General features: G+C 39.4%; 1 long non-coding RNA gene across 1 annotated transcript; it reads left to right on the forward strand.

Moving 5' to 3' along the window:
- Positions 1 to 842: 842 nt before the first annotated feature.
- On the forward strand, positions 843 to 4194 carry LOC140255947 (uncharacterized). Its single transcript, XR_011904618.1, has 3 exons — positions 843 to 888; positions 3492 to 3582; positions 4030 to 4194. It is a non-coding gene; the product is annotated as an uncharacterized lncRNA (long non-coding RNA).
- Positions 4195 to 11041: the final 6847 nt, after the last annotated feature.

Genomic DNA, 11041 nt, shown 5'->3' on the forward strand with positions numbered 1-11041 from the left:
TGTCCTCTTGATTTTAACTTTCCCCATGTAAGCACAACTATTGAGGTGTATTTAAGGGCAGACAAAGTAAATGCATTCGGATTTTGGATTTAGCATGGAACAGTGTTGCCAGTTGCTGATCTATGAGGTACCGAGGAACTGTGACAGTCATTCCAATATTTTGTATTACTTCAGATGGTCATTTGTGTTCCCTGGTGCTGAAGTTGCAGAATTAAACTTGAAGTTTCAAGGTTAGCTAACAGACATCAGACTGAGTTTTGTTTCACTGAAGTTAATGCTGTATGTTTACTATAATAGCGATTCATGTTAACAGCTTTCTGTATCCCAAGAGTGCAGCATATGATCTAAACAGATTGGTACAGCATGTTTACAATTAAATTTGATGGAAATAAACTGCTGTCAGAGGTAGTAGTAATCTCTAGTGACTGTGCTTAAAAATCATCTAAAAGCTGCTCTTTGCTTTGAAATTCTGTGATAATACAGCCAAGTAGCCAACATCTTATAAGATGATCTGTGTACTTACGGGACTGAATTTAGTTGGCTGAGTCTGCCCTTTCTATGCATCTTAGAAGCACAGTGGTTCAGAGAATGAATGCAGTGTACCCAGTCTTCAAAACCCTTCCAGGTACAGCTCCAGGGCAAGAAATAAACCCTGGTGTATGAGAATTGCTAAGTCATGGCCTGAACCAATGATCAAGCACCTGGCGAAGGGACACAGCCAGCCCTGGGAGCACAGGTGAAAGCAATTCACCTATATGACTGGAAGAGGTGGAATCAGGTTCTGCCTCTCTCCAAGTCTCATTTAAGGGCTGGCTGCCACAAGGGAAGGGTCTCTACCTGGAGATCCCTCCTTTTGAAGTATTCAGCAAGCCTGGGTCCTTGGGAGAGGTGAGAAAATCTTTCTTTAGCTGGATTGTGACCATCACCCTTCTTTGGTGATTTAGAACTGGTTATCTGCCATCCGCTTTCCCTGCACCTGAACAACAATCATGGATAACAAAGAGCTCTTTCTGCTTAAGCAGAAGAGTCATAAATTTTTTCTTTTTTGGCAAGCTAAGATTTCTGGAGTTAATAAATCATCAAATTATATAGCAAAATAATGCCAGGCTGGGTAAGCTCATGTGCCACTACTGGTCCCTAACTCAGTTAACAAAGAATATATTTTTTTCCTATCTCTTCTCCCAGCGGATCAATTTTTGACTCTTTCCCTGAGCAGTTTGACTTTCTAGCACTTAAAAAGAAATAAAAAATTACTTGTAGAATACCATAGCAACATCCTGAGGTTTGATGTAATCCTGCTGTCAGTTGCAGTACATTCTGCTAGAAAATTCTTACTGAAGGCACAGCATCTTCCCAGAAAGATATGAAGTTCTTCCTTCAGAAATCTTGCCTAACTTTATTGGCTACTGTTCTGGGCACGCTTTAAAAAAAAAAAAATAAATCAGAGGAAACTATGCTTGAAAGAAGTCATAAATATGTTTGGTATATTAAATTTCTCAGCACAATTTTTCCCAGTATTTAAGTATCAGAGTATTTTATGAAGAGTGTAGGAAGACTAGCTTCTGACTTCCAAGAGATTAATAGCACCAAAGACCCAACAGACTGCTGGAAATGGGTGGGTATATTCAAAACACCATTTGACATGCATCCTGGTCAGAAACTGGGCCAGGAATGGGATACTGGACAACATGTCTCCCTGCTCTACAATAGTACCTAGTTTTGTTATATGCACCATTGTATAGGTGGATAATAAGAAAATTCGCTTCTTAGTGAGGTATTTTTAATTCCTTATCAGCCTGGAAGTTGAACTCTGAGCATTTAAATAGAGGTCTTGGTGTCAGATGCATAACTGAACTTTCAGAAAGATGTCATGAGAGTACGCATTTAGATACTTACATATATACATGTGTGTGTGTGTGTGTGCATCCTAATAGCAACATATGTAATTCTATCTATATGTATACACGTCTATATATTTATAAAGAGCTCTCTACATATGTAATGATATGCATATAAACATATATATTTACACATTTATCTTTTATTTCACTGTTAATAAGCAGAGATCCTCATTAGTGAGTTCTTTTTTATTTTTGCTTGTGTTGTTTTTGTTCAGGAACTTTCCGGTATCACGGGGGCTACAACAGAAGACAGTAAGATTAGAACAGGGCCTTTCAGGTACATGATAGTACCCACCTCCTGTCTTTGATGTGGGTCATAGCATGGGCACAGCTTCACTGACTAGACTAAAAGAGACACAGCTTTGAGATCGAGCCAAGGTCAAGTAACAGGCTGATGGGTATCATAAAACTGTGTCTCCTAGCTGTGTGACTGGGAGAACTGAATGTTTTATTATTTTTTTCTTAATCTCAGTGTGCAAATGGTGTGGGAAAGTGGCTGTGTACCGTCTTGGTAATGCTAACTGACTTTACTTAAAAGGCTAGAATGTGTATAAATCATGGTTTCAGGCAGGTAAATGAGAGTGTGGAAGTACCAGCCACTTGTTAATGTGGAAGTTAAGAAAATAGATAAAACCAATTAATTCCACCATTGGAATTCCTCAATCAGTCTGTTCAACCTTTTTGCTGTGTTGCGTGCTTGATCTTAGTAGGTACTGAATGTCTATCGGTCCAGAACATAAAGGCCAAAGATTAATCATGGTGACTACAAGTCCATGTCTCCCTTTTCTGTCTACTAGTTTTGTTTTAGGTACCCTCAAGCAAAAGCTCATGCATTGGTACCTTTGATCCCCTACACCGGAATTCATTTCTCTACCATGTTCGCAATATTAACAGTGTTAAAAGCTTTCAGACGTGGGATGAAAGAGCTAACAGCTACATAGAAAGGTTACCTCTTACAGGGAATTTTCTCTTTACAGACTTCTTTAAAAACACAGGTCTTTCACAAAAAAGTTAGTCCTCCCCCTCCTACATTCTCTTGTCTTTATATTTTCTGTGTTGCTTTATCTCTGCACATTAAAGGTGGCTGCAGAGTCATTATAACGGTTCAGCCTAATGGTCAGAGCCCTTAGCAGAGGATCAACAGACAGGATGGAGACAGCTTGCAGTAAAAATTATTCTTGGCACAAGGTGTGTTTGGATGCAGAGAGGATGAGGAAAAAAAGTTAGCTAAGTACAGCAACTGTTCTTAATGGTGGTTAAATAGATCTGTCCAGATTATTCTTTTTAAAGATGAACAATTATATTATCTCTATAAGGGAGCAGTGGGTACTGAGCAGTGGGTAGGGCTTTTGTTGGGGTTCCCTTCTGTCCCACTAAGAAATGGCTGCATGTAGTCTTTGAAAGCAGAGAAATGGCAGAAGTGTGTATTCATTTTAGCCTTTTTCCTGCCTAATTCTGAAGCAGCAAGTGTACTGCACCTGTGTGCACTCATCTGCAAGGCTCATGTTAGTAGTTTATATTTTAAATATGGTTACATGGCAGTAGCAATGACTGGTATTCAGAGTTAATTACATTTCTGATGCTTTTAAGGTAGAAGAATCCAAGGATTCCTCAGCAATAAAACACATGAAGTACAAGCTTGGAAATAGCTTGGAGCTTTCTTCCTAGAAACCATAACGTGGTGAGTGCTATTGAGGTGACGGGTCTGTAAATTACATCCTTGCCAGACAAGTGGCTGGAGGATGTTTTCAGAGGAGTGCCCAGAAATAACCACAGGGTAAGTTACCTTAAACACATTCTGACTTAAAACCTATGGACACAGCAGCAAAATAGCTGTCTTACCAGGATACTTGGGGGTCAGAATCTCAGCCTCCAGGCTGCAGGGTCAATTCCTGCAGTGTCACACCTGACATTATTGCTGTTTGGGGAGATGACAGATGCTACAGATTTCAGCTACTGCTCTGTTACAGCGTGTGCTGCCTAAACAATGGCTTTTATCAATGCTTCTGGTTCTTGTGGACTAGCATGTACTCATGGTGCTTTTATTTATATATATATATATATAATATATATTATATAAATATAATATATTATATATATTAATATATATATTTTGGCCTTTTGGAAGGTGTTGCTGAATTATCATCCTTTCTCCTGCTGTGTGGTGCAGCCAAGGGATATCAGCAGCAATGTACCGAGTGCCGGATCTGCCCCCTGAGCACAGTCCCACCTGATCTCACTGGAAGAGAGGAACAAGCTGCAGCCTGGAGGCATCCTGAGGCATCGTGCTCCTGTTCAGGTCAGTTTGCCACATAAAATCCCACTGAAGAAGATGAGAGGCTGTGAGCTCTGGCACTTTTCCACAAGCAATTTTCTTGCTCTCATTTGCACTACCTCTGGTATCAGTTTCACCTCCAATCTTATTTCAGTAGGAGCAATTGTGCTGCTAAAAACTAGAGACAACTAATGCACGCTTGGTCCAGGTGAGTTCCTCCAGGCCTGTAGCTTTGTTTACTGCAATGGGAAGAGCAGGCCTTGGAGGATCTACCCTGTAACATAGAAAATGCTCAAGTGTTACATAAGTTTGAACATTCAAACCTAGGGGTAGTCATGGACTAGACATGCAAGATGGGAGTACACCAGATGATGCAACATCCTTCCAATTCTTTGTATTTGTGGATTGCCCTTACATCAAGATGATGTCTGAAGGCCTAACCTGAATTAGTCACTTTCTTCCAGCAGGGTCAATCACGGGCTTTTCTGACACTTCAAAATTCTTTTTTTCCCCACAGTATTCAATAATGAATGAAAAGAAAACAGAACATCCTGTAGTGCATATACAAACTCTCAGATTAATTTGTTGCTATTCAATATTCTCAGAATCATTTTCTTTTAAAGCAAGCGGTGATGCTTAGGATGCATGTTTTGTTATTTTTCATACCAGGCAGCTCTTGTTTTCTCTACAAGTTTTCATCTGATTCCTTTAATGAAATTCCTCTCACAATTGAGCTAATCTCTCCCTCAGCTCCTCCTTTTCTCATTTTCACTGCAAGCCTTTGCCTTCTGTTCGCTCTATGCTGCTATCAGTCTTGAGAAAATGCTTTTAAGAGTTCTACCTATTCCACCTCTAACTTGAGAAAAGGAAATATTTTCATGGCACCTCTACACACTGCAATTTTAAATGGATCTAATCAGTTCTGCCCTCTACCTTTTATAACTCAAAGCATTTTCAAATGAAAATTGAGATATCCCATCCTTTACTGATAGCCTAATCTCTCTCTCTCTTTCCATATAACATTTCAAGTCATAAAAAAAAGTTTGCTTGACTTTCAGAACTTACCCACAGCACAAAAGCTTTTTCCAAGAGTTTTAATTGAAGCCAAACATCTATTTAGGTTAACGCGTCCTATCTTCAACTTGAATACAGTAATTCCTTTTTGTATTTAACCTTTGATCAGCTGCCTACCTTTGAACTCTTGGATAGCTACCCCATTCTTGTATCCTTGTCCTATTTCTCCTGTAACTCTTGCATAACTACACCTTATATCTTATGTGAAATAACTTCTTTTTTTGTTTTCCCCATAAGGATAGTCTTATTCACCTTCTTTGTTCTTTAGTTTTTGTATATTACTACTGAAGAAATATTGGGTATAATCCTAATGAATGGAATGGAGTAGAATAGGCCAGAATAGTTTTGTTAGAAGGGATCTACAAAGATCATCAAGTCTAACTGCCTAGACCATTCAGCGATGGACTTGGGCCGACATACTCCATGGGCAGTGGTCAGCTTGCCAAGAGCTTTCACTTGACCCCACTGACTAAATGAGAGGTCCAGTTGGCACTGCCTGTCAGTAAAGAGCTAAGTCTATTACTGGATTTACACCCCTGCTCCACTCAAAAAATTCATTTTGCATGGACAGAATGCAGGGAGAGGGGCTAGAGGGATCATTCTTTCCAGTGGGAGCAGAGGGATGAAACATCCCCCTTCCTATGTGCTTCTAGGTTACTCCCTCTGGGTGACAGACACCATTAAAGATGTTCCACTTTTCTGCTGGGACTCAGAAAACTCAAGATGACTAAATCAGCAATAAAAGCTAAAAAGAAAACGATGACAAACTGCTTATTGTGACTGGCACTTTTTTGCAGAATTACACCTGCTTGTGTCTGTCTTTTCTGCCTCCCTCTGATCCTGCAAACAATCTCTGGTGATGTAAGAGGGGGGAAAGTGACAACTGGGTTGTTCTGGGTTGCAGCAGTCTTTATATACAAATCTGAAGCGTGCTTCTCCTGGTGACAAGTGTCTGGATGACTGCTAATGCAAAAAGGGGCTGTATGGAAAAACAGCTCTTAAATTGCTCAGACTGAGCAGCCAGAGTACTGTGATGTGCAACCAACTGTGTCAGGTAGGTACCAATCCCAAATTACCTATTATTTATAGAGAGGGTCTGTTAATGAATGATAAATATTCTTTACCTAATAGAAAATATTCCTGCCAACATATAATCAAGTCTTCCCTTAAACAGCCTGTTTAGTAGTACTACTCCAAAGAACATGTGGTTACGCAAATAATACAAGCAAAATATTATCATCACAAATCCCACCTCAGTTCTTCCACTATCATGCAGACGATTTCCTTACCTAATATGCATGTAAAAATAAACATAGCTCTGCTTATAAAATTGTTCATGAATCCTTCCATGGAGAGAATGGTTTTTCAGAAGATCAAACGACGGAGCTGCACATAAGGACAGCCAGACCCAGAAGGATGGGATGATGTGAAACTGAACTATCAGCTGAAGTCTCTGAGCATTTTGTCACTGAACATCTGACAGACAAGGCTGAATGTTTCAATTCAAAAGGTATGCTGAATGCACAACAGATTTTTACACCTGAAGATATGCTTAAAAACTTGATTCAGCCAGGCTGGTTCTAAACAGATGTTATATTATATATAAATAGAATCGCACATTACTATCTTCTGAGAAAAATTTTGGGTCGTTTTTTTGCCTCTCATAATACATTTTAATGCATTTCTTATCGAGCTTTGCATTACAGTCCTGAAGAGGTAATTCATGCTTTCCTTCTATTCAATATTTCCTTGCAAGGGAAGAACAAAAGTTAGAATTATCCACCTACTGCGAGATAATTCCTTTGAGACTTTTATTTATTTATTACTAATAGATGTTAGATAGTGAATATCCTTTCCAGCAAACCATAATGCATATTTATGAGAACACACATAAATATGTGGGTGAAAAAGGAAATCATTTTTCCTTAAACAAAGGAAAGAAAATCAAAATGAGCTTTTCTTTTAATGGCTGCACACTGAAAATGTCAAAATTTTAAGTTATGCTTTTCCAACATAGGTAGTGTGAAAGTTCCTTTACATATTGGGTAATGAATCATAATGTCCTGGGGTTTGTTTTTGACTATTTCATTTGTTTAAATCGTGTGGCAGAAAGGCCCCAGAGAGGGAGTATTTCCAACTGCTAGAAATGTGGATTGCATATTCATGTGTAGCATGTACCTTTACAAAAATTGTCTATGATGTTAAATATTTACTCACAGAGACATCTATTTGCATATTCCAGAAAACTGATGGTGTCCATTGGGAAACATTTAGTTGCCAGACAAAAGATGCCATTTTTCTCTCCCTCTGCATATGCATAATGCAGATAATAACTTATTGTAGTGTTACGAACAACACTATTTTCATATAATGGTGACTCTGTAAGAAGCTAACATGTTAAGGGATTGAGGATATTTGTGTTTTTATGGATGTTTATGCTTAGAATGAAACAGTTATCTGCATTCCATGTGGCAGCATGGATAACTTTCCAGTGCCCTGATTGGTTTTGCAGGTGTATGGGTACGTTCCATGTCCTTTGGAGTTTGTTTAAAACTATTGAGGAATTTAATGCCTCTGTTCCTCTATAATGCAAAGCTTAAAGTTGTATAGCCTCAATGTTTTTGTAATTACCTTCAATAACAATGACAAAATGAGTAATTCCCACAGAATTTATGATTTTATGATTTTAAAGTCATTTTCAATTTCTTGTGTGTGTGTATATATACATATATATATATAATCCTTCCATTTGTTTTACTGTCACATAAAATAGAAAGTAGCAGCGATGCACTTATCAGAAGATGTGCATGAGAGCATCATCCTCACACTGAGATGCTCACTGGAGATAGTGCTCGATATCTGCTGTAGAGGAAAATAGTGCTCTTCCATCGCAAACCTGCAGCAGTTTTTAAACAGCAAAGAAAGGCTATAAGCAATGAGAAAATGCTGCTGAGAAACTTTAGTCCCTTGGTCCCTTTACTGCACATACCTTGCTTTTATTCTTATTTACTTTATAGGTACCTTATAAATATTTAATTTGAACAGGATCTGTGGAATAAAGTGAGATTTTACTGCAAGATGACCGAGCTGTTACTTGGTTTAACTTTCAGGTACAATTAAAGGTTTTACTGCCATGCTACCAGAAGAGCCAGAGAGACAGGAGGACAGTCAAGCAAAGGAGAGCCTCCCAAAAACGCATTGCCTGGGACTGGAGCATTACTGCATTACACCCCACTATTTGTCAGTGGGAAAGGAGTTTTGTTCCTGCAGAAAAAAAGACCAAGACCAAGAAATTTTTTTCTTTATTATAATTTCAAGTCACACATTTTGACAAAAGGAGGGAAAAAAAAGAAAAAAAGAAAAACAAACAAACAAAAAAAAAAAGCATTATTGCTGAAACAAAAGAATTTCAACTTCCAAGTCATCATCTTTGTTGTCAACTTCAGAAGTTTCCGAAGCATAGCAGCGTTACTTCAAAAGCACTTGGTTTAACCTGCGCTCAATAATGAAAGAACATCTTTTAAGAATATTTTCAGGCTCATAAAAACCCCCAGCAAGCTCACATCACTGACATGTTGACAAATGACATACCCAAAAGGATCTGGCCACAGAAATAAAGATGGTGGGAGAGTGGCAGTTTCTCTTCAGCTAATTGACAACTCGGGAAACAAACCCATCCAAAGAAATAGGTGATGTTATTACTGCAGTGAATGGACTGTCAGAAAATGCAGCCTGCTTATTAGTCTGAAATCAGCATTCATTTCGATCCCCGACGGGACACAGATAGGACTTTTGGGGGCAAAAGAAATCTATCTGCAAGGCCTCACAGCACAATGTGCTGAGGAAACAATGAACCTGCTTCTGAAGGCCCATTAGACAGCAGTGACAGAATGTGAAAAGGCAGCAATTTAAATATTTTTAGTGCTCTGCAGCTTCTTCCTTATTTAATAGCTAAGGTAGGCTGCATACATTGCAGAAAAGGGTTAGAAATAACCTCAGGATGGGAAGCTGGGAGATTAATGTGTTACTCGGAATGGCTCTGCTTTCAGGACAGCATCATTTGGCACTGGAACGTTCACCAAGAGTTGGGTGTGGAGGAGAATATCCAGAAATGCAGCATCTCGTGTCAGCTATTTTAGATCTAGTCAAGCTGTGTGGAACCGCATTCCCATCTCACCAAAGTGGAAGTCATCTGCTCTAGATATGGTGAAGACAGCCTCTTGGCTCAGACCAATCCTGCAAGCACCACTCCATCACCTTGGATTCTCCCAGTGTCATCCAGCAACAGAAGGAAGAGCTTCCCAATGGAATGGCCCACATTAGATGCAAGCCTACCACTACCCACTGAAGCCCTTGCATTCTGGAAGTTGCTAGACCCTGCAAACACATTTACTGTTAGCAGTTTTCTCGTCAGAACATCTGCCAGCTCTGAAAGTCCTCCCACTCCACCCATTTTTTAAAAATAAAATGAGAGAGTTGGGAAAAATGGGAAAGAATGTAATAAATTTGACATGCCAGAACGTATTAGCGAAACAGACAAAGTATTATTACAAAACAGAAATGGGGGGAGAAAAATGAAAGAATATAATAAAACCTCTTTAAAGTGCAAAGAGCAGAAAATGGGTGATTTTAACTTCATGCATGGCCTAACAGCTTTATGACCTCCTCCAAAGAAGTCGATAAGCAGACTCTAAGGCATTCATCATCAGGTCAAAATCACTCCTAACATTTAATTTCATTAACCATTGGGCTTTCAAGAAACCTACTACAGAGACCTGTGGTGCAAATACAGAGATGCTTGAGGAAGTAAAGAGCAAGAATGGCTTTTTATTTTTATTTCTTGATGATGTGTTCAAACAAACAACAGAAATGGGTTTCAAGCATGCCAACGTGCTGCTGAACTACAGCAGTTGTTCCCCTGTGCAAGTCATGGACTGGCTTCCCAAACAAGGCTATGCTATTAGCCCATGGTGAAGAGGCTAAGTGATGGATGGAGGAGAATGGCATGGCAGAGACAAAGCTTTCCACTGCAGTGAATGAAAACCCTGTGCACTCGATGGCTCTGAGTTGGTTTGCTTCTTCAAGATGTGCACAACACAGCAGTCCTTCTCTGAAGCCTTTTCCAAACAACTTCCTTCCTTCTCTGTTTCTTTGGGAATGTTTGGTTTAATGGTATTTGCCACTGATGAGGAAAAAGCAAAAGTAAATCCTTTTACCACGTTTCCTTACTAGCTCTTGAGCAGTGGCTGGCTGTGAGACACTTGCAGCCCTTTCTGATTTTATTTCTTTTTTTAACAAAGAAGAAAAAAAGCCACAGATAAGCCTACCAAACAACACCAAACATCTGTACTTTTCTCACTGCTACTGCTTATGCACGCAAGTGAGGACCAGAGCTCAGCCCCTATAGCAAAATCCATCACACATCCTGGCTGTCCTCAGGCACTTTGAATGCACACAAGTGAATATTGAGAAAACATCATTTGTTGTGCTGAGGATCCTCTGTCAGTTCCCTGCAAACCTTCCTGTAAATCTTGCAGAGAGGTTTCTTGGGTGGTTGCTGTTACTGAGGACTGAACAGCTTTCATGGCTTCTTGGTGGGGTGCAAGGTAGCAGCAGATGGTTTGAACAGGCTAGAAAAGTGGTGAGCAAATTAGTAATATAAACCAATACTCATTCTCACAGAAGGTTTGAGCCTGCAGTTAGAAGCAGTATTAAGAGAAGAGAGAGAGCTCAGAATGCACATTTACTTATAGGAATGTGAGGTTATGTGATCAAGAGATGTGTGAAGGCT

The sequence above is a fragment of the Excalfactoria chinensis genome, chromosome 9, assembly GCF_039878825.1.
Source record: "Excalfactoria chinensis isolate bCotChi1 chromosome 9, bCotChi1.hap2, whole genome shotgun sequence".
Lineage (NCBI taxonomy): Eukaryota > Metazoa > Chordata > Aves > Galliformes > Phasianidae > Excalfactoria > Excalfactoria chinensis.